Source organism: Sapajus apella, unplaced genomic scaffold (genome assembly GCF_009761245.1).
Source record: "Sapajus apella isolate SASKATOON/1434 unplaced genomic scaffold, GSC_monkey_1.0 scaffold14, whole genome shotgun sequence".
Taxonomy (NCBI): Eukaryota; Metazoa; Chordata; class Mammalia; order Primates; family Cebidae; genus Sapajus; species Sapajus apella.
Genome location: NW_022436954.1, coordinates 6735836 through 6745492, shown reverse-complemented (window position 1 = coordinate 6745492; position 9657 = coordinate 6735836). Strand labels below are relative to the sequence as shown.

At 52.4% G+C, this 9657-nt stretch overlaps 1 pseudogene; it reads right to left on the bottom strand.

Annotated features, from left to right (window-relative positions):
- Positions 1–1532: 1532 nt before the first annotated feature.
- On the bottom strand, positions 1533–2512 carry LOC116554374 (annotated as a pseudogene).
- Positions 2513–9657: the final 7145 nt, after the last annotated feature.

Below are 9657 nucleotides of genomic sequence, written 5' to 3'. Positions count from 1 at the left end.
CAAACTCCTGGGCTCAAGGGATCCTCCTCTTTCAGCCTCACAAGTAGCTGGGACTTAATATTCAGCATGTGCTACCATGCCTGGGGAATGCTAAAATTTTCTGTAGAGATGGGGCCTTGCTATGTTGCCCAGGCTGATCTCAAACTCCTGGGCTCAAGCTGATCCTCCAGCCTTGGCCTCCAAAGTGCTGGGATTACAGGTGTGAGCCACTGCACCGGCCAGGTCCTTAAGTTTCTTAAGGCCCTTCCAGTCTTGGGCTGATGCCCGCCCTTCCTTTTCTAACTTTAACTGCATATTGTAGAAACCTGGCTATTTCTCCTTCGGTTTGCCCCAAATCCTGGACCCCTCGGTCTGCTTCCTTGTGGCGCTGGACTCACCTCCCTCCCCAGTGCTTCCTGTAAGTGGACGTCAGCATTAGAGGCTCAATGAGAATGAGGTTCACCTTTTCTTCCCCCAAGAACACGCCCTGGGTGGTTCTGGCACTCCTCACTGTCTTATCGGGGGCCTTCATGGTCCGCTTGTCTCTGTTAGCGTTGCTCAAAAGAACCTGTGGGTTCAGAGGGTGACAGCTCAAGCCGCCCATGGTAAAGTTCCTCGTTTCATAGCTCATCTTCAAAGATGGTCCCCAATGAATGTGCTTCCAGTGTTCACGCCCTTAGGCAGTCTCCTCTCCGGGGCTGAATCCGGGCTGGCTGTCTGACTTGCTTTTGCCCATTAGGGTGTGGTGGAGTGAGCTTGTGTGAGTACTGATGCTGGGTCCTGGAAGCCTTGTCCTGCGAAAGTCTCCAGTCTTTCAGAACATGTACTCTGGGGAAAGCCAGCTGCCAGGGAAGGAGTGAGACTATTTATTCTGTGACCACCGTGACGTGAGGAAGCCCAAGCTAACCATGGGGAGAGGCACATAAAGAGAGAGAGACAGAAAAGGGAGAGAGAGAAAGAGAGACACACACAGAGAGAGAGAGAGAGACAGAGAGAGAGAGAGAAAGAGAGATACACACGGGGGGGGAGAGAGAGAGAGAGAGAGAGAGAGAGAGACACAGAGAGACCCGCCAGCCCCTGCTGTCTCCTGCAGACTCAGCCGAGGCACCAGACACCGGACTGCTGAAGCTGTCCTGCACATCCCGTCCAGTTGAGTTTTCAAATTACCCCAGTCCCAGCTGCCATTTGGCTCCAACTGTATGAGAGCCCCCAGGTGAGATCTGCCCAGCTGAGCCCTGTCAACTCGTATTCAGTCAACTCATTTAGGGATGGCTCGTTATTAACTGGGAACACCCAGCAACTTTTCCTCTATGTTTTTTTTTTTTTTTTCCCAATTGCAGTGACTTTATTTTCATGGGTTTTCAGGCATACAGAAAGGGGCTCTTTAGATGGGGCTGTGTCACTAGTCAACCTGCATCCTAGTCACAATGACTTTGTTTTGTAGATCGGAGGATTCATTCAAATTGTCTCCTCCTCCATTCCTTCATAAGAGGGTACATGGTCTGAAAGTACATCCCACCTTCTCTAGTACACTGTATTCAAGCAGGTCATTGCTACTTCTCTATTGTCATTAACATTGTCATCATCTTCTTATTCCTCTTAGCACAGTCGAGGCATAGCACATATTCTATGCCTGGGGATGGGAAAACGCAGGCAGGTAACAAGAAGAGAGAAATCCTCCTGTGAGTGGTAGGCACCAGGCCTGCCCTGCATGAAACTGCAGGCGTACCCAACCCTGTGTGTCTGCTGGCCACGGACCACACACCACCTGACACCAGAAGTTTGCACCAAAAAGGCCTCAACAGAAACACGAATGGAACATAAATTCACAGCCTCAGGCTGAACGGCTGTTGCGGCAATTCTTGCCCACGGTGCCAACATGGCTTCCTGCGCTGGAGTTCTCACTTCAACTGTGTTAGTCTCTTCTGCTCTCTCATTCATCCCAAAACTTTTCTGAAGCCTTGCTGTCTCGGTCACTGCCTCGCATTTCCTTGAACACTGCTGTACTCTGGTCTCTTGTAACATTTCAGGCATATCTTGCTGTTGCTCAGGGTAAGCATGCCCATGGAGCCTCAGATTAAGTTCTGTTTTCTTGCCCGTCATATTCAAACCAAGTTCTTGACAGCAGTTCCGCAAAGTGTCCCGACACACCTTATTAATAGGAGGCAAAATGGTCGGCAAGGGAGGGGCTGGGATTTTGCATCTAGTTTTTCGAGGAGCTGTAAATTGTTCATTTGTTTGAAGTAGACTACCTTGATTGTATTTCTGAGGCTTCTCCAGTTGGACATCAGAAGTTGAAACACTTGGTTCCATTTGTTCCATATTTGGGTCATCTTTAACTGGCACCAATGTCAAAATCACACTTTCCTCATCATTTACTTCCCCCTCAAAGAAATTCTTCTTACTGTTATCCAAATTTGTGTCTGACATTTTCAGCAACATCCCTGTCTTGTCCATTTGGTGAGACTTTTTTAAAAAATTAGGCAGGGCGCGATGGCTCATGCCTATAATCCCAGCCCTTTGGGAGGCCCAGGTGGGCGGATTGCTTGATTCCAGGAGCTCGAGATCAGCCTGGGAAACATGGTGAGACCCCAGTCTCTACCAAAATATGCAAAAATTAGGCGGGCGTTGTGGTGTGAGCCTGTAATCCCACCTACTTGGGAAGGGCTCCTCTACTTGTTTTAGCCATTGCTGGAACCAATGGCTTTATCAGAAGTTTCAAAAATGAATTTCTAATTCTATCATTCCTCTCACATTTGTTCGCTTGGTTACCCTGAGATAAGGTCCCTAGATGAAAGAGAGGGAAATTATGGGATTGTCTCCTTTTCACGGATGGCCCACTCTGCTTTGAAAGTAGTGACTTGACCGTTCTTGGATTCTTGGCCCCCATCAAGGTAGGAGAGCAAGAGGACAGATAAGAGGTGGAAGGTGAACGGGAGACTTGGTTTCCAAGGAAACCACCAGGTAATCACCAGGCCCTATGAGGATCACTATTTCTTTGTCTTGCTAAAACCCAGATGCCCGTCACCTTCTAAGCCAGCTCTGATGCTTGGGCAGGCACTAAAATGGGTCCCCAGGGGAGGCCATGGACGTGAGACCCTGTGGGGTGGCTGCTTCCACCCTCAGGCTGGCGCCCTCTCCAGGGCCTGTAGGTCCTCACTCCTCTCTTTGAAAGACAGACCCCTTACCCCAAATTTCCTAGGCCACAAGGAGTGCCTAGTTTTGGGCTGAGGGCTGCGCACAAAGCTGTCTTCCCAGGAGCTTGAGGGACAGGATGACTTGGCTCTGAGTCGGGTCCTGGGCCTTCATCTGTGAGAACACTGAGTCTCAATACCCTGCCTTGTCCTAGGGTTGGGGGATGGCGCCCTGAATCCCAAATCCTTCAGAAGGACAATGAACAATGACCCTGTGTCCAGCAGTCAGAGGTGACTCCAGAGTGAGCCTGGCCGTGGTGTAAGACCTGCCTGGGGCAGTTAAGAGCTACTATTTATTTATTTATTTTTAAGATGGAGTCTTGCTCTGTCACCCAGGCTGGGGAGCAGTGGCACGATCTTGGCTCACTGCACCTCTGCCTCCCGAGTTCAAGTGATTCTCCTGCCTCAGTCTCCTGAGTAGCTGGCACCATGGGCGTGCACCACCACGCCCAGCTAATTTTTGTATTTTTCGTAGAGACGGTGATTCACCATGTTGTCCAGGCTGGTCTTGAACTCCTGGCCTCAGGTGATCCACCTGCCTTGGCCTCCCAAAGTGCTGGGATTACAGACATGAGCAATTGCACCCTGCCGAGAGCCACCATTTAATGAGCACTTACTATCTGTGGGACAGACTCAGGGCCGCTCAGTGCTGTAGGTGGTGACCCCACAGATTCTCGCAAATGCTCCCTGAATGGGTGTGCCCTTCATCCCAGTTCACAGATGTAGGGATGGAGGCCCAGTAAGGTCGAGCTACTTGTCCAAGGTCATGCAAAGCGCCACCTGCCATCTAATTGAGGACCGATTAAGACATTCATCTCTTGCCAAGCTCCGTCCTGCTGAGAGTCACTCTGGCAATGAGAACAGCCTTGTTTTATTATTTACCTCCAACTGTGCACCTGGATTTGTTGGGTGACCCATAAGGCATAAGGGATGGAGGAAGGCCGGTCGTGGTGGCTCGCATCTGTAATCCCAGCACTTTGGGAGGCCGAGGCAGTGGGATCACCTGAGGTTGGGAGTTCGAGACCAGCTTGACCAACATGGAGAAACCCCATCTCTACTAAAAATACAAAAATTAGCTGGGCGTGGTGGCATGCACCTATAATCCCAGCTACTCGGGAGGCTGAGGCAGGAGAATTGCTTAAACTGGGGAGGCAGCACTTCAGCCTGGGCAACAAGTCTCTGTCTCCCCCCCCCCAAAAAAAAAGGATGTTGGAGTCCTACTCCAGCTGGTGCCTGAGTCCTGACTGTGTGTGGGCCCCCCTGCCCTCCACTCCACCCTGGGGCCATCAGGGCAGATCTGAGTTCTGATTGGCTGGACTGGCTTTGGGTAGGGCAGGTCTAGACGTGCCCTGTCCTGCACATTCACAGAAGTGCTCAATGTAGTAGCTGCCTGGGCAGTGGAGCTGGTGCTGTCTTCAACATTCTCCCCTGTGTGGAACAGACTTCATTTGCTCTGCGGTAGCATCCGACAGCATCCGGTTTAATGGATGCATGGAGGAAATTCCCCTAAACACAATGTCCCCCTCATTAGAAACAATGGCTGGACACATGTGAACGTTTAGGAGGCGTTGCTGAAGCAAACCACATTCTTACGAATGTGGGGAGGGAACGCCATTCCCCACAATGACTGTGCCATGAGAGCTCTGGTTAGGAGGAGAGGGGTCCAGGGTGGGACCGGGAGTTTCTCATCCACGGTCAGCCTGGCTCACATGAGGGCAAGATCGCCTCTCCCCAAGGTGGGCTTGGGTGGACCTACTGGCTTCTTCTCGGTAACTCAGAACAGCACTGGGTGCTTTTGCCTGAGATTTCTTTTCTTTTTTTTGAGATGGATTTTTGCTCTTGTTGCCCAGGCTGGAGTGCACTGGTGCGATCTTGCCTCACTGCAACCTCTACCTCCTGGGTTCAAGCGATTCTCCTGCCTCAGCCTCCCACGTAGCCGGGATTATAGGCATGCACCACCACGCCTGGCTAATTTTGTATTTTAGTAGAGACGGGGTTTCTCCACGTTGGTTGGGCTGGTCTCGAACTCCCAACCAGAGGTGATCCACCCACCTCGGCCTCCCAAAGTGCTGAGATTACAGGTGTGAGCCACCGCACCCAGTCTTGCTTGAGATTTCAACATATTCCTCCAAGAAACTTACAAGGCAGGGAGCACTGTAATCCCCATGTCACAGGTGAGGCAGCTGAGGCTCTGCTCACCTTGCTCATTCAAGGTCACATACCTGTTTTCCTAAATGGAGCCAGGATTAGCATTCTGGTCTGGGGACCTTCTGCTCTCCTCCCAGCTGATAAGGAAACTTTACTATCACGGATTCATTAAGATCTTGGGTTATATTTTCTCTGATCACAAGGGTAATACGTAGTGATTTCTAAAATAGAGACGTTAGAAAATACAGAGAAAAAGAAAAACATAAAAGTCACTGTGCCTCCACTCAGAGATGAAACACGTCTATTCTTAGACTAGTGGTTCTCCAGCTGGAGAGCGCATTAGAGTCACCTGGAGAGTTTGTTAAAGACATAGATTTCCTGGCCCCATCCTCAGAGTGTCTGAGTCGGTAGACCTGGGGAAGGGCTAAGAATTTGCGTTTTTAATGATTCCCGGTGATTCCCTCCTTGGGGACCACTGCTATGATTAGGTGCTTTCAAGCTCAGCACCATTGGCACTTGGGGCCGGCGGGTTCTGTGCCGCGGGGCTGTCTGGCACACTGCTGGGCTGGCGTGTTCTGTGCCGCGGGGCTGTCTGGCACACTGCTGTGTGGTTAGCAGCGTCCCTAGCTTCTATCCTCTGGATGTCAGAAGCACCTTCCCCCTGAGCTGTGACAGCCAGAAATCTCTCCAGACATTACCAAATGTCCCCTGGGGTGGCAGCAAAATTGTTCCCAGTAAGCACTCCTGTTCTGTTCTTGTCTTCTTTTTTTTTTTGTTGTTGTTTTGTTTCTTTTTGAGACGGAGTCTCGCTCTGTCGCCCAGGCTGGAGTGCAGTGGCACGATCTGCACTCACTGCGACCTCTTCCTACCGGGTTCAAGCGATTCTCCTGCCTCACCTCCTGAGTAGCTGGGATTATAGGTGCCTGTCACCACGCTTGGCTAATTTTTGTATTTTTAGTAGAGATGGGGTTTCACCATGTTAGCCAGGCTGGTCTTGAACTCCTGACCTTGTGAACCACCCGCCTTGGCCTCCCAAAGGGCTGGGATTACAGGAGTGAGCCACCGCACCTAGCCTCTATTCTAGTTTTCTATGTCCATTTACATTTGCACAGAGAGATTCCTCCGACGCACACATGCACATATATACACGAACACACACATGCACACACATGCAGAACACACATGAATAGACGTACACATTTCTTTTCCTTGGAGGATAATGTCAAACAATAAATGCAGTTTTATAACTTGCTCTTTTCCACCTAACAATGCATTGCCAATTAACTCAGCAATTAGCTTTGCTGGCAGCAGAGAGAAACAGGTTTTCTGCACAGACGACGCGGGAGACATCACTGCGAGCCTACCACGTGGCTCCGGGCCAGGAGGCGGCGGCGGAGGGGGCGCCTTTCAGATCCACCATCCTCTCCCTGGCGCAGAAGCAGGAACCTCCGCCTTCAGGCAGGTGTGCCCACCTCTTACAAAGCTCTCTGTCTGGCTTCCCAGAGCCCCGGGCTTAGCTTGTAAGAAAAATGCCTCATCTGCCAACATGGTTGTGAACTATGACAGAGGTGCTCCGGGTGGCAGGGCCAGGGCTCTTCCCTCCGGCCTTGCTTCTTTTCTCCCCGCTCAGGGGACTCTAGAGGGGGACCAAGAGACCCCGAGCTGGTGCAGAGTGAGTGTTCCTGGCTGCCCACTGTTTGCCTGGGGGTGGCCAGACTGGGACCGCATCAGGCTATGGCTGCGGCTGTTGTGGGCAGGCAGGCATCACAGAGGCCCCAAGGGGGTTCCTGGGGCCTTCTATGGGGTGCTGGCTTTTGCTATTCCAGTTACCCCTGAGGTCTCCCTGGCTGTCAGCCTCATGGCTCATTGTCTCCAAGCCGGGAATCGGCCACTGCCCACTGCCCAGAGTGAGGTCTGGTCTTTAGGCTCCCTGTAGTTTCTAGAAGCTGCAAGAGGCCGCTGGGCAGGAATGTTGGGAAGGTGAGCGGGCCGGGCTGCGACCCTCACAGCTGCCTCTCCTGACAGCCTCTCCTCTCTCCTCCTGCTCTTGCTAAAATAGTTTGGGGGGGAATTGACTCAGCCTCCAGGGATGGGCCCTGACGGGTCTAAACAATCCATGTGATGCCATCCTCTGTTCCATGGGATTCTATATTTGGCATAGGGAAGGGTGCCCCTCTGCCCGGGGTGTGCCAGAGCTGTGTGGGCATCTCTTCCCAACTGTGTAGTCAGGTTGGTGGCTTGAAATCAGCCATGGGGTTCCCGGGCGCAGTGGCTCATGCCCCTAATCACAGCACTCTGGGAGGCCGAGTTGGTGGATATCCTGAGGTCAGGAGTTTGATACCAGCCTGGCCAACATGATGAAACCCTGTCTCTACTAAAAATACAAAAATCAGCTGGGTGTGGTGGCATGCACCTGTAATCCCAGCTACTCGGAATGCTGAGGCAGGAGATTCGCTTGAATTGAGGAGGCGGAGGTTGCAGTGAGCCAAGATGGTGCCACTGCACTCCAATCTGGGTGACAGAGTGAGACTCAGTCTCAGAAAAAAAAATCAGCCATGGGTAGAGTGTTTACACCACAGAGATTGGCACATGCTACAAATAAGGGCTTTTCCTCACACCCGTGCCCACCCAGAGAGCTGGCTCACACGCACACCGCTGACCGCCTCCCACTAATTGTGATCAAGGAGCCGGGGAGCCGGCTGCGGCTGGTGGCCACCACATGACCACAGAGGGCTGAGGGCAGGAGGATGGCACAGAGAGACAGAAAGAGCATGGCTGTTGATGACAGGTCTGACCATGCGTCACCTCTGGACTTTCTGGTTACATTTTTTCCACATTCTTGAGAGCATCCTAAATGCTGCCCGCCTGGCTGCTGGGGTGATTGACAGAGGCCAACAGAAATGTCAGGTCAGGACCTGCAGCCCCAGGCCACTGTGGAGCAACCAGGGCTTGTTTTTGTCAAAGAGCGAAATTGTCTAGCCCGTGAGTGCGACCAGAGGGACCTTCCCCTTCCTTCTGCCTCCCGGCGGGAATGCTGCCCCAGAAGGGTCCATTTCTCAGTCTCCCAGGCCCTTAGAGAGGAGTCCTGTCTTTGTACTTTTGTGATGTAAAGATAGAAGGATGGGAAAGAGAGGAGAGGGAAGAGAGGAGAGAGGGAGAGGCAAGAGGCCAGGGACACACACAGGCTGTGGGAGACTAGGAGGGGAGATTTCACAGAGGGGCATCGGAGCTCCTTTCCCTCCCTCCCTCCCTCCCTCCTTCCCTCCCTTCCTTCCTTCCTTCCTTTTTTTTCAGATGGAGCCTTGCTCTGTTGCCCAGGCTGGAGAGCAGAGGTGCGATCTTGGCTCACACAACCTGTCTTCCGGGTTCAAGTGATTCTCCTGCCTCAGTCTCCTGGCTGTCTGAGATTACAGGCACATACCACCACACCCGGCTAATGTTTGTATCTTTAGTAGAGATGAGGCTTCACCACGTGTAGGAGATGGGTCAGAGTGCTGGGAGAAGCTGTAGGGAGGGGAGAGGCCTTCTGGCAGAGGGGAAGGCTCTGCGTAGCTTTGGGGGAGAATAGCTGAAGGCTGCAGTTCTCTAACCCTGAGGCAGAGGGTGAGGAGTAAGTGCCAGGGAGTGACGCGGAGGTTATCTTGATACGGCTTGTTTGAAGTTGTCCAGGAACTGAGCCCTGAAAGCAGAATGATAAATGTGAATGACCTACAGGTCGCGCGGGCTCCGGGTTTTCGGCACGGAATGAAAACAAGCCGCTCCAGCTTCTCGGGGCTGCTCTCTGGCCACTAGAGCCAGGAAGCCACCTAGCTGCATGCCTGTGTCTGGGTCCCCATTTCATCTGCCGTCCAGGGTCTGCGGGACAGATCTGACAACCATGTTGGCCAGGCTGGTCTCAAGCTCCTGGCCTCAGTGATCCACCTGCCTGGGCCTCCCAAAGTGCTGGGATTACAGACATGAGCCACCGCACCCTGCCTCCTTTTTGTTTTTTTTGAGAGGGAGTCTTGCTCTGTTGCCCGGGCCGGAGTGCAGTGGTGTGATCTCGGCTCACTGCAACCTCTACCTCCTGGGTTCAAACAATTCTCCTGCCTCAGTCTCCCGAGTAGCTGGGACTGTTGGCACGTGCCACCATGTCCGGCTAATTTTTGTATTTTTAGTAGAGATGGGGTTTCACCATGTTGGCCAGGCTGGTCTCGAACTCCTGGCCTCAAGGGATCCACCCGCCTTGGCCTCCCAAAGTGGTGGGATTACAGGTATGAGCCACCGGCCACCTTTCTTGCTTTCTGAGGATATTTTAACAGCTTCTGGAACACAAGTCTGGCTCTGCACAGTGTCT